This window comes from Vidua chalybeata, chromosome 2 (assembly GCF_026979565.1).
Source record: "Vidua chalybeata isolate OUT-0048 chromosome 2, bVidCha1 merged haplotype, whole genome shotgun sequence".
In the NCBI taxonomy this organism is placed as follows: Eukaryota; Metazoa; Chordata; class Aves; order Passeriformes; family Viduidae; genus Vidua; species Vidua chalybeata.
The window spans coordinates 33,994,297-34,009,086 of record NC_071531.1 but is presented as its reverse complement, the minus strand read 5'-3'; positions in this window follow the sequence as shown (position 1 = coordinate 34,009,086).

The window sequence follows — 14,790 nt, the reverse complement described above, 5'->3', positions numbered from 1 at the left end:
GTAGCACAATGTGGGCTGTTCATGCTTTCCTCATCCCAACAAGCAGGAGAAAAGGTCAAAACTGCCTCGTGCAACTTTCTTGGACCTGTTTCCATTTACAGTGAGCACCAATCAGGTCTAAACTCCTGGTGCCAACAGGTTTTCTCTCTCCTTTCCCGATGTGTTTTGGTCTCCCTGGCACTGGGATCTCATTTATGCAACAGCAGCAGCTCATGAGACAAAGACTGAGGTTATTTGAGACCTGCCATATATTCTGGGATGGTTATACTCCTGCTTGTTGCATTAGTGGGATAAAAGTGGCCAAAGCCTATGCTCTGACAGGGTCAGGATGACATTGAGGTGTCCCAGAAACACATTGTCATGGAGCATTTTGTCATCACACAGACTCCTGTGGCAAAACCAGTAGTTACCCTCTCTTCAGCCTGAGACTGGCACCTGCTCCTCAGCACAGCTGACACAAAGCTTGGTCAGCACAATTCCATCCCCACTGCAGCACAAGAACAGCCGTGTGCATGGTGGTTTGCTTACTCCAGGAAAGATGTGCAGCAGAGCAGGGACTTAAAGCAGCTCTATTGACTGTCAGGCCTCTGCTCTAACCTCTAGAGCACACTCCATAAATGTTTGAATATTTAATAAAATCTTCTGGGTGTCTGCTTCCTGCAACACTAACTGTTTTAAAGTATTAATGGGTTATTTGTTTATGACTATTAAACAAATCTATTAAACACTCTGCATTATTTTTAGTTAAATTTTGTTTTTTTCCCCTTTTGCTTTAATAATTGATATTGTTTTGGATACATAAATATGTCCTAAGAGTATTTGTCATTTCCTAATGTTTACAGTGGGGATATTTTTTAATATAAAACTGTGGGATGTTTCTTCCATGTAGAGTATGCTTTTCTGTTGCATGCACATTTCAGAAACAGCCACAGACATTGCATCTGGCAAAGGCATGTGAATTTGCAGGAATTGCAGTAAATGCTGTTTGGAAAACCTCATGCTTTAATTTCTCACTCATCATGTGGTTACAAAGAACAAGGACATCCTTGTATAAAAGTTAACAGTATTATGTTAAGTGATGGACAAAAGATTTCTGGCATGTTCCTATCTATTTCAAGAACTACTGAATTAGGACTTTATATCTAACATATTGAGAATAGAGAGGATGGTGCAAAGGAGAAAGAAAGAATTTAGAGGAATGTAGGAGTCTCTTAGATAAGGAGCTTATTGCATCAAACTCAGAAATTAAACTGGTTGTAATGAACTGCTAACTTTATGTAAAGAGTGGGTGGAATTTCTGAGCTGCTCTCTAAATTCTGTGGCTAGAAATAGTCAGGAAAGTCAAGAAAGAGCTGAAATACTCCTACTCTAAATTGTTAATAAGTTTTGGATGTCATTTTCTATGCATCTGCTCTCTTCAAGAAAAAGAATAAATAAAACAGATAAAGAGAAACTGAATCTGCTCTAGAATGAGAATTTTTTATTAAAAAAAAATCCTAAAGTCACTGGAATCATCTTAGCAGGGAGCTGGTGAAAATAGTGTGGATTCACTGAGGAAATGCTTCTTATAGGCACTTATCATTAGGTATGGTTGCAGATGCAAAATCTTACATTCCTTGTCCCCTTTCCCCTTGGAAAAGAAAAAACCATCATCTACTTCTTACCTCTCTCCTGACAATGATTCTTGAGTCCCTTGTGCTTGAACTGCTTCCAGACATAAAACCATGATGAGAAACAAAAATGCACTAGGTCACACCAACCAGTTGGTAAGCAAGTAATGCCTGATGTTAGCATGCAGGTTAGTTTAAACTCCATGGAAAAGATGGGACAATGCACCATCTTGGTGGAATCTTGATGGAAAATCTTTCTTCTCCTACTCTTCCATCTCTTTGTATTTGAATTGAAATTTTCTGACTGTGGTCAATGACCAATATCTACAATGATTTGTGCCACAAGATTATTTACCTGGTCAGGCTCACCAGGTGGCAGTGATATATGCAGTCCATTAGTGTCGTTGGCTTTTGGAGAAATGTTATGTTGCTGCCAGTGGCAAAGGGGACAACTGCAGGGCAGTCTTGCTCAGGAAAAGTGCAAGGAAGAAAAAAAAAAAAAAAAAAAAAATTTGGCTCCCGAATGACCAGAAAGGGTGGGAAGCTTTTTGGTTTGCATTCCTGTGATGTTGACCCTGTGTGGCAGGCAAATGTGATTCTGCTGGGATGCCTGGGACTAGATCCCAAGGGAGGGTTCTTGTTTTGGATGAGACCCTTCACTCCACCTGACTTTAATGTCATCTTGCTCTGCCCTTGCTTCTGTGGCAGAGGAGTGAGAAAGAAACAGCTGGTGACAGTGGAGAATCAGCTGTTTCTGTTAGACACTCAGATAACTTCTTGTGATGGCACAGTACGTGGCCTTTGCGCACAAAGGGACAAGGCTTCACAAGGTGTCACTGTAACTTAGCACTTACCTATGATGTGCTCTAAACTAGAAACAGGAGAAAATGCATGGACATGGAAGAACACTTGGAATAATACAAGTTACAAATTAGATGTATGTAAGGTGCAGTGACTCTCTGAAAAGGCCAAGAAAGAAAAAAAAAATCACAACTGCATTAAAAAATAAAGGTGAATTAGACCACCATTTGATTTCCTTGAGCAACATTAAGTAAGAGAATAAAAATTACATTTGCAAGAGAATAAAAATTACATATCAGTACTGAAAAATGAGCCAGGAAATAAATTTTCTGGACACAGTAGATGTAGGCTGCTTCCTGGAACAAAAAAAAATTCAGAAATCACAAGAAAGGAGGGTCTTTTGGATATAATGTGGAGTGATATACAGGACAGAATAGTGACTACAGTACTGAATTTCAATAAGAGAAATTGTGTAAACAGTGCTGTAACTGGCCAAAAATGAACAAATAAAAAATAAAAAAACTCATAAAAGCAGCTTTTCAAAACAAAAGAAGCCTAGGAGCAGCCTGGAGGCTGTTGAAAAATTAAGTGCTAGAAGCCAGGTAAAAAGTATACTATAATTCAGAAAGAAAACAAAGCAATCCAGAAAATCCCTTCAAACCTTAACTGGAAAGGTTATCGCATGGAAAATCATGAAAAAAAAATGAAACAAAAGGAAATCTGGCCTAGAAAAGAAGAACAGTAAAACCCATGCACACAGCAAGCTGAAAGTAAATAAAAAACCAAGAATATCTAAAAAGGAAGCAAAAAATATGACAAAGAGTTCCCTGAAGGAAGCCATGGCAGGAAGAAGGCCCAGGGGATTAGTGAGATCCTGTGGCACCAAAGTGTAGAGAGGGGACAAAGGCCAGGGTAAGGAAACTCCCACGTGCTGAAGGGCCTGGCAGGGTGTGGCAGCTGTGGCCCCATGCTCTGCCTCCAGTTCTGCCCACCAACCACCTGTGCCAGTGCTGGCTGTGTTCAGCAAGGATGTGGGAAAGCAGATGCACAGTAAAAACTGCAAGTCTGTCTTGGGTAGGCAACAGATCACTGTCTGTAAAAACCCTAGGAAAACCTCACAAAACTGAATGAGTTGGAAAAAAGGGGTCTCCTGTACCAAGAAATGCAGAGTAATGCATCTCAGGAATTGTAATCTAAACCATGTTTGCATGACACTGAAACCTGAGCTGGAAATGCCAGCTGTAACTGAATTTCAACTACCAAAAAGAGACCTTGGTGTCATCACTGGCTGACTTTCTAAATCTTCGTCTCAAATGACAGTGAAAAATACAACAGGAAGTAATATTGGATACTATTGAGCTAAAACATCAGAAAGGCATAATCAGTGAGAGCAAAACAGACTTTCTGCCACTATATTAAGCTGGAATGTGTCATACCCCATGTGCTGTGTAGCAGCCCCAGCTCTGTGATTCAGGAAGGACTTAGAGGAGATACGGGAGAGGAGCAATGAAAAGGATCCATGGGATTAGGTCATTGGCTTCCAAAAGGATACAAAGTTTTGGGATCCATCATTTTGAACAGGAAGAATAAACATGACCCCATCAGGAGGGTGCTGTGTAAGCTGGATGTGAAGCTGTTATTGACTGAGCCCTTGAAGCTGATGAAGCAAAAAGCTGACTGCTTTTACTGAATGTATATGAACTCTTGTAACTTGTTCTGACAGTGAAGGCAAAGACAAGCAGTACCAGCAGGGAGAAGAAAAGTTTGTGGTCAAAGGTCTATGAACAGATGCCAGGAGAATTAAACAGGAAAATACCTCTAACATCCCAAATCTAACAACTACAGAAACTGGTGCAGTGCTAAGGAAATGATCTGGCATGAAGTGGCTATGCTCATGTGTTAAATTTCCAGGCACTCTTTCTGCAGAGAGAGGGCCAGACTGGATGGATCACCAGTTCTATTCTATTGGGAATCTTTTACATTCTTGTATAATGGCAGGATTGGAGTGGGGGAAATGGATAATTCCAGAGATCACCAAGGAATATTCATGTCTGTATTCATCTTTGTACCTAGTATCAAATCCCATTTGTATTGAAATTGCTGAAAGAAATGGTTGATTGTAACTGAATGTCCTGTTTACTGTAACTATCCAGGCTACAGCAGCAGTTAATGCCAAAAAGATATTAAACTACAAATACACCCAGCCTCTAGTTCAAAATTGTTTCGATTTCTTCTATCAGTTGACAGAAAGGTGGTGTCATTGGAATGGAAACAAACAAAAAACCTCACTCTAGCAGAAATATGTTTAGTGGTCAAAAATACCTGGAGGGTGAGCTCAGGTCCTTAAGTTTGAGGTCAACTTGTGAATTTTTCAGCTGCTGAGCTACCTTCTTGTAGAAAGCCCTTTCCCTACTATTTTTAGGGAAACAACCTTTCCCTACTATTTTTATAACTACTCCTAATTAGCTGCTATTCCAGCCCTCATGCTGTCACCACAGGCCCCCAGCCAGGTAATAATTAGCATTGACTCCATGATTGCAGAAGGTTGATCATTGCTTTATTATCATCCTATACTATATTACACTATACTTATCAAGAAACTCAGTAACCCTTACAGCCAGTCTGATACAGCTTTGACCTAATTGGTCAATCAATCCAAACACCATCCAGTGTCCAATTAAGAAATCACCCTTTGGTAAACAAATCTCCATGACACATTCCACATGTGCACAACAGCAGGTGCAATAAATGGAGATAAGAATTATTTCTCATTCTTTTCTCTGATCTTCTTGCAGCCTTCCCCAGGAAAGTGCTCTCTCTGTGGCCAGAGAGCTGCTGCCACACTCATGCCTTTACTAGCTAGACTCTGTAACTATTTGCTCAGCTTTCTTCCATTTTCTCCTTGACCATATCCAAAATTTTTTTTCTTTACTGCTTTGCTTCTGTGTACTGCACTCAGAGGCAACATACTGATCTGCCAGACCAGGGCAGCTCAGACCACTGCTTTAACATCTTCTTGAATGGAATGTGAAAGTCACTCCAGGTTCCTTCCTTCCCTTCTCTCCCTCCCCTCCCCTCCCTCCCTCCCCTCCCCTCCCCCCCTCCCCTCTCCTCCCCTCCCCTCCCCTCCCCAACTCCCCACAGAGTTCAATCCCTTGCTATTCTCAGTCCTCTCTAGATTTGTTCCACTTTCACTTTTTTTGCACCATTTGCTTTCATGAAGTAATGTACATGTGTGTGTAGATAGATAAATATAGAGATAGATATATAGATATACATGTATATATCTATATACATATAGCTATTCATGTATATAACTCCCATTTATCCTGATATGGATTAATACACTCAGGGTACACAAACACTGAAGGGATGATCTTTAGGAATAGCTTTGCTCTTTACTAACAAGATCACTGTTCCTTGAAAAGGCCTGTATGGTATTTCTGGGTTTTTACTTCTAAACTAGCCTAGGAATGTGAGGCAGGGCAGTCATTTGGCACAGAGAAGCTGGCTTGCCCGGGTTGGTTTCACATGGGTCAAGTGGGGTGATGGCCCTGTGATGTAAAGTCACATTGCCCTTTCATGTCAGAGCAGCTGGCTCATGTCCTCCCTTCCCCAGTGCTTGTCTGAGTATGTGTCAATAAGTTACTTGATCCACGCTCTTGCACCGGTCTCTTGAGCTTAACTGCCTGAGAAAATTTGGAAGCATAAAAGCAGTCAATCTTTGTGGGCTGTTTAAAGTCTCCTTCTATCAGGAAATATCAGTGTTTGTACAGCAAAAATCAGGGGAGAGAGAATGAAAGGAGAACATGTAAGAGCTACAAATTATGTTAACACTAAAGTCACAAGTAAAAAAATTACTGTGATGTATTAAAAGCACTTCCTCCTACAACCATTTCTATTTCCTCTTTAACTTTCAAGCCTATAAAACACATGAACACTGAAGGGAAAATGGACAAAGCCCACTGGATGCTCATTTACTACCAACCCTGACAACTGCACACCTGACCATGCAGCAGCAGACATGCTGCCCCACAATTATTGCTGCTCCCATGACAGCAAAATACATGCAGCTCAGACATTGTCAGTAAATTTGTTTCACATTTTCCTAGAAAGCTCTAGAAGCTGGTTTCTGAAAGAGAACTAACCACCCACTCCCTCTTGGCAGCCCGTGGTCCTTGCATGATACAGTGGTGAGGCTGTGCCAATGTTCTGGCTAAGGTCTCTTCCCTACCCCATTTTTAACATGAGCTTCAGCTCTCCCTGCTGCCTTTATTTGGGATAGAATAGACAGCACTTTCAGAGTGATATACTTACTTTAATGCCGTCATAAACAGATTTTATGGCAGGAGAATCATTTCCAGCCAGACCTTTGGCAAAACATAAAGAATCCACACTAAGCTTATGATTTCTTCTATGATGTCTCAGACATAAAAAGGGAGAATAGGGTTTTTTTTGGTGTGTCTCACACTGAGTGCCTTTCTAGAGCCTCTCACACACGTGCTGTTTTCCAACTTAATGCTGAAGCACTTCTAAGCCTCAATCTGTTCACTATGCCTTAAAATTGCCTCCTTTGGCATCTCTAGTAAGACCTCTTCTGGCTCAGAGGCTGTTCTTTTGTCTTTTTCATTCTATCTTTCCACAATATATTTTCCAGAGCAAAGGATATTCACGAAATTATATTCTACTTTGAATGTGGTTTTACAGCTTGACTATTAGAAGAAGCACAGAGTGGAGTAATTTCATTTTGAGTATCTTCTTAGCGTTGGTGTTGGTGTGGGAATGGAGATGCTGGTGAAGAGGAGAAATGGACAGAATAAAAGAGCATAACAATATACTTTGGTACCATGAAATGGTGTATCCAGATAGCTCAAATCTTGCGATTAGCTGGTAGAGTTGGCTCACAGAAATATGCTGCATTTTTCAGGAAATGAATGCTCCTTAGAAAAGTGAGATTCTATTTTATTGTTTTATACATAACTTCTAAGCCATCTTGAGTAGACAGCTGTGGCTTTGCTATTTTTACTACTGTGCTTGAGAAGTTGTTCTTTCTTACTGCCAGGGCCTGCCACTCAGACCGTGTCAGGTGGGAGGACAGTCTTTGACTGTTCATAACTTTCCCACATTTCCTGCTCTTCTAAATATTCTTCTTTCTTGTATCTTTTTTTTTCTGTCAGATGTGGGGGTATGCAACCCAGTTTGCAAAAGGAGCAGTTTGGTGTGTGTTTTCATATAAATATGGTCTGCTTCATACTTCATCTTTGATGAATGTGAACCCATCTAAGCCTCCACATCCCAAACTCTTCCAAATGCAAGTAGAGGTGAAAGTACAAGGAGTCAAATTTGCAAAAGAAAACTGAGTACACAAAGGAACCTATTTTTGTTTAGGTTTAAATATTTATCTCTTTTTAATTTTTTTCTCCCTCTGGATATTCTTTTTTTAATGTTCTAGCTGAATGTAACATGTAGAAGTGACTCCCCTAAGACTCCCCTTAACTTGTGGAATAAAGGCTTCATGACAGCTGCCTCTGTGAGATTTACACTCTATGTAATTTCAGTCTAAACCTCAAATCTACAAACCAATTCAACTGCTGATGTTGAACCTCTTTCAATACAGAATTTGAATCTAAGCAATTCTTGTTCCCATGTTCAAAATATATGGATCGTGTGTAAAAGTAAATGTAATGCATTAATTGCTAACATGCTGTCTCAGTATTCTAAAACCAAGTTTATTTTAAAAATAAAACTCTATTAGTAATTAATATTGATGCTGTTTGATCTCAGAAAACCCTCTGAGTCTAGGGCAATTCAAAGTGCACAGCATATAAAGTTAGGGATGCCTGCTGAAACTCTAAAAATAAAACAGAGGATGCAAAGACATGAAAAATAGTCAAGAAGTCTGAAAAAATTCACACTCCTATATATGTTCGTTTTGAAAAAGAAGCCATAGGAAATATTGAGCTGTGGATTCAAGGGTGACAGGGAAGCTATAAGGTGGGAAGACCAGGAATATAGCAAAAAATGTGAGTGCCTTCTACAAGAAATATTTTTTATTTGAGAGGCAGCGAGGAAAAGAACTCAGTGGATAAACTTTGCCAAAAATTAGAGCATTTCTCTGGCTGATAGAGCATCAGAGCAATATAAAATGGAATAAAAGCTGATGAATCACTGTCATTTCTATTGGTAAAAAAGCAATACAAGATCCTTCAATGTCAACATTAGATATGAAATGTGTTTCTTGCCGTATTAAATTGCATTTTATTGAAACAGCCAAGGTATGTTTTAACTCTTGACTACTCAGTGTGTTCACTTTTATGCTGCATGACATGGAGCATAGCCTTTCTGATAACAAAAGCGTTTGCAGGAGACCATAGACCCATTATAGGCATCTTTGCGAGATATCACATGCTTGATGGAGGTCATTCCTCTGGGACAGGAATGAGGTTGTTGGAGACGAGCCCTTGACTGACGTTCAAATTTAAGCTAGCTGGTTTGTGCCTTGGCATCCAGGAGCTCAGGAAACAGGGAAGACCACAGGAATAATGAGGGGCAATCACAAAATGAGTAAACATTATTTACCTTTTACTCTTACTGTGAGTTTCTTAAAGAAATTCTTGAGGAAATGCTAGAATATAAATAAGGCTCAACCAAGGTACCAAGGAAAAATTGATTGTGAAACATAGGCTTAGGGTTGTGCTTGAAAAGAGTTGTGAGTAAAATGTTGGTGGGTGAAAGATATATGTTGGAGCAGATAAGGAGTTGTACATTGTTTTATTGGGAACTTGAGGTACTTTATAGCACTAAAAGAGAGGAGGAAATAAAACTAATCGGCTTGAAGACTGGGACCTCCACAAATACACTGCTAGGGATCACATCCCTGGAAGCATTCCAGCATGGTGAACTTTATAATACAATATTATTGCCTAGTATCAAAATTGTTTAAGCATTAGAAAACACTGGGTTTAAGCTCCTAAAAAAAAAAATAAAGTCATTAAAAAGGGACTTTAAAATGTTTTGAAATTTTCAAAATATGACTATTTTAAATATCTAGTCTTACTCTGATCAAAAAAAAAAAAAACAAACCAATTTTCATGCTGATGCTGCAGGTCAGTTAATCTGTTAGGGGCAGATTCAAAATCCACTGAAGGTGATAATGCAAATTCTACCTGGTCGATAGGTTCTTAGTAATTTCATATACTTCTCATTACTTTTCTTTCCATGCACAAACTTTCATTTTTATATCCTTCTAGCTTCTTAACCCACAGAATATATTTATTTTTCCACCTATTAAAAGTGCTTACTTATTGGCTTTTTGTATGACTGTGGCTTTTTTTTTAAAGACATAAAATGATGCATTTTCTTTGCAAGGGGCCTCTCCACTGCCCTGATGTTCATTACAGAATTCACATATCCATCACCTTCCTATCTACATGGTCTTATTTGCCAGAAAGTAATATAATTACATTTATATGCCATCTATTTCATCTGTGTTTCATGCTAGTTAAATCAGTTTCTTATGCATTTGTTTCATGCATTCACCACAAATTGATATGTATAACCTATGCATATATTCATCTCGTCAAGTATTCATGTACTGGGTTCCTGTGTTCATTATTGACAGAAATTATTCATCCTAACGAATCCACAGGAACACCAGAAAGAGCATATAACACAAAAATGACTTAAATTATATAAATGTACTAGGAAGTGTGTGTGTGTGTGTACGTCTGTGTATGTGTGTGTGTGCAAAACTAGCTCAGACTGTAAAAGAAGAAAACCTAAAAGAACATTTGTGCATGTTAGCTGGATGTGTGGATTTATAGAGCCCTTTTACCTTTCCAGCAATGTGATCAGAAGGATCCATGTACCAAGAGTACAATTGTTTCAGAAAAATAAGCAAACAGCACTTTGCACAGTCATTATGTGGTGGTTAGAGCCCTCCCAAATACAGAAAGGGGAAATCAGCAACCATTAACCCCCTTTAGCTTTCCAAATGTATTCAGTGATTAAAAAATACTTCTACTCTATGGATGACTGATAGTGGAGGTCTTTGGGGTGGTCTGTGGGGAGAATGTCTGTGGGTTGGTTCTTTTTTAAGAAGTGAACGGTCAGGTCCAGCGTGTATCACTAGGCAGCTTCCTCCAGTTAGAAAGGAGCCAGCATGCACTGCTGGGCTGGCAGCAGAACCAGGAGTCACAATATAGGGCAGTGAAGCAGAGCAGGGAACTGATGTGCCTGAAGGTGGAAAGAACTGTACTACAACCCCCCTTGCTAGGCTGGTGAGTTTTGCAGGACAGCGCAGGGCGGCTGAAGGCAACTCTTACAACTTGCAGCATATGTAGGATGTGTGGAGGATAGTGTTTCTGATATTATGACACGGTTAAGGGAAGCAAGGTGCCCCTGAAAGCTCCTGCATTATTCTCATGTGATAGAACAGAAACACCTAGCGTCTGTTGTCCAACTATCTTCTCAATTAATTCATAAGATTTTTAAGGAAGGGCTACCTAGACATACAATACATAAAATACAATACATACAGTAAAATAGGACTTTGACACTTGAGTGGATTGGCCATGTAGTGCTGATTGCCTCTTTTTACTGCTTTGATCCTAAGATCTTAAAGTACTTTATAAATATTAATGAATAAAGACTCAGAAATATTCAGTCATTGTGTTTATGCTGTTGCTCATGTCACAGATGGGGGCAAGCATATTAAGGCTACAATTTATTCCACCTTGCTTTACATTTTTGTAGATGAGTGAGTTATTGCAGTTTTCCTTCATATTCAGGGAAGGAAATGAGAATTTTTAAGGTGTGACTCATTTAATCTATTTTATACATTTATTTATAAGGGAAGGAATGATGCTGTAGAACTATCTGTTTCTCTGTATCACCTGTAAAGGGACTCTTAAGGTGACTCACTCAGATTTAGACATCTGCCTTGTGTGACTGTGTTTGCCAAGAGAGGGACCAAGGCTCAGTTCCAGCTGAGCCCCACTCCTAATTCAACTGCCGTGTTTTGATTATATGACAAATACTGCACATATTGAGATTCCCTCCTCTTGTTTCAGTGTATTGGTTAGCATCTGATATGAAAAATAGGAAGATGGTAAATTTTCTGGCAGTATCCAAACATTACTGGCAAATTTAAAGGTTATTAGACCAGTGTCACTCTCTGGAAAATAATGGAAATGCTATCATTAAATGTCATTCAAAAAATGTAGGATTTTATCAACTGTCACTCTATTGATGGGAAAAAATGTTAACAAAGAAATCCCTTATGATTTATTTTATGCTTGGATAAAAAGATTTACCACATATAAACATCTAAAATATTGCAAAGTACTTTGAAAACATTGCAAAATATAACATTTATGTTAGTGAATAGTAGTGAAAAAGTTACCTGTAATCAAAAATATCATGCCAATTATTGAGTATTTGCCTGAGAAAAGGGGGCAATTATTTCTTCCTACATATATTTTTGTAGGGAAAATACAGGGGGGTAGAGTTATAGATTTTTATTGGATATGCTTCTTAGAACATATATAAAAACTAAGTATCTGTGAAATGAAGGAAAGACAAGGAAGAGAATGACAAGACTTGTTTTCAAATTCTGGATGTCAACTTGGCTCACAGATAAGCTGGAAGCTCTGAATGAAATTTCTGGTTGATTTATGCCTCAAATACAGACTTCAGGTTTTGTCTGCAGACTAAATAAAGCTGCATGTTGTTATTATTATCATTAATTATCTTTGTCTATTGCTTTGTGATTCTTGAATTAAAGCAAACTGTGAGCTCTGCAAAAGTAGTCTACTCTGTAGCAGACCAACAGAAAATGCTGTCATTGCTGAATTTAATTTTTTTCATTAGGACAACAATAAAGCATCTGATATGATAAGAAGATATTAGTTATAAGAGGAATATGGGATAGATACAGAATAATGACAGACATGCAGAAGGTATAAACAAAAGATTACAGTGTGTTGAGCTGAAAGAGACAGCTATAGATTTGAATTAAGATTCCTGATAGGAATCCCAAAGGTTTGATCACGGGACTAATATTATCTAGTACTTAGTATTTAGGATTTTCAATAATAACTTCAGCACAGGAATCAGTAGGTTCTTCAATGAAACTGCTGATGACATAGAGGTGGCTGTTATTCATATTACAGAAGAATATTGGAGGAACCAATATAGGAAGAACCAGCTGATGTGGAGAGCAAGAGAACTAGAAATGTAAGTAGACTAGTATTGAGATCAAGGAAAGTAAGGACTACCAACAAGAACTTTTGCAAAAGGCTGTTGCTTTAAGATAGAAGAGCCAGATCATGTCCATTAGACAGGATGACACAGGATGAACTTCAGCTGCTAAAATAAATACTGCTGTTAAAAAAGACATTGCAGACATCTGTATGTATCTGACAACAAGTACTAACTGGGTGAAGAAGTCAAGAGAGGTATCTAAGGATCTTAACATATGTCTGATTTAGAATGAGGTGTCATATCTTCCAGAGTTGATTTCTTCATTACATTAGCTATGTAGATGAAGCTTTGGGTGACCAAAGACACAACCTTCAAACCATTTTCCTGAGATCAATCATACTCCTTGACTTTCAGTTCAACAATATGATGAATACTATTTCACCACCTTGAAAGAAAGTGCTGGCATAAGAAAAAAACAGATATGAACTGACCATAAAATAGTGAAGTTTAAAATCTGAAGAAGTTATATAAACATCCCAGAAATGAGAATCTGAATAGTACACCTAGTAGATATGTAGGGAGTCAACAACCTAAATCTTCAAGGGGATTTCATGAATTTGTGAGCAGATGCTCATTGTGATTTAACTGATGCCATGACAACAGGGTCTGGAGCCAATGGGGTTTTCATTTCTACATTCATTGTTTCTTTCTTTGGAACAAAATTTTTACTAAATGCATTTGTTAACTATTAATTATTAATTGTTTACACATTGATTGTGAGAGACATTCTTTTTTAGTATTATATGAACATCCTAAAATTTTTTAGGCTTTCTAAGTGAACAGTGTTCTTTCCAAGAATATCCCTGTACCTGCACAGCATTCTCTTTCAAATGCGGTTGCCATTTGACTTAAGTAATTTACATGCAGCCACAAATATTTTATTTTCTAAAATGAAGCATAATGGTCAATGATTCAGTATGTTTTCACAACTTCACATAGATTAAAGCTACCTGAGGTTTTTAAGAAGAAAAAATATTCCTTTTTATGTGTGTCTGGAAATACTATTACTTTTATGTGAAAGACATCAAAAATGTATAATTCCGCATAGCCATGTTTATGTTATTGTATTATCTTTCCCCTGATTTACATGAGGCATAGGATAACTGTAACACACAAAGTATGTCACAAGGCAATGCACAATAGAACTGCAACAGATGTAAAGACTTTATGCTGAGGTACATGCACACATTGCCAGAGAAATCCAAGTTGAAATCTTCTCCACTGAAAAGTTTGAAACTTAAATGGAATTGACTTGATAAAAACGTTGACTTTTAGCCATTTGAAATTTAAACATCTAGAGTAAACCAATGATCTCAGCTTCTGTCCTAAATGCAGTAGAAGTAGATAAGCATTTCCAGCAGGTGATTCATTCCACCTATCTGAGGAATTTACCATAAATATTTCCTCTCTGATGATGCCTGTCATTTTCCAGAGAGATACACTACATGATGCTATTTTATTTATTGCCTTATTTCTATTAAGCTAACATCAAGTGAAGTGAAATCTATCCAACTGTGAAAAAAAACATTTCTTTTGTTCCCTACTCTAGCTCACAGCTCTTTAATTCCTGTAATCACAAATGAGAACAAGAACCTAGATTGAGCCATCCCCACCAATTGTCTAAACAATTTTGGCTATGTCTTTAGCAGCCTGCCAGTGCTGATCTGAACACCTTGTTATTCCTATGCTGGAAGTGTTTACCCTTCTCTTTCTGTTACTGCAAATACATCCCATTTACAGGTCAACAGGAGAAGTAGCCCAACAGAGCCAAGAAAACACCTTCTTTCAGGGACAATTTATGAAATATAATCTCTTTCTAGATCAATATTGAAGACCTCTGACTTTTGGAAAAAAAAGCATAGTTTGAGGCACGCTTGGCTGTCTAATGAGAATAAAACTGATAAAGTTTTGCAATTTCTAGCATTATCACTCGGAGCAATTTAAAACATGTTGAAGAAACAGTTCCAAATTTTCTGTGACTTTTAAAAAATCAACTGCTTGGCTTTATGCTCCCACTGTAAAGCATCCCAAGATGTCTCTGTATGACAACATGTATTCATTCAAACACAGCTTAAGCACTTTGGGGACTTAGAAATCCTGAAGTAGAAGAAGCATG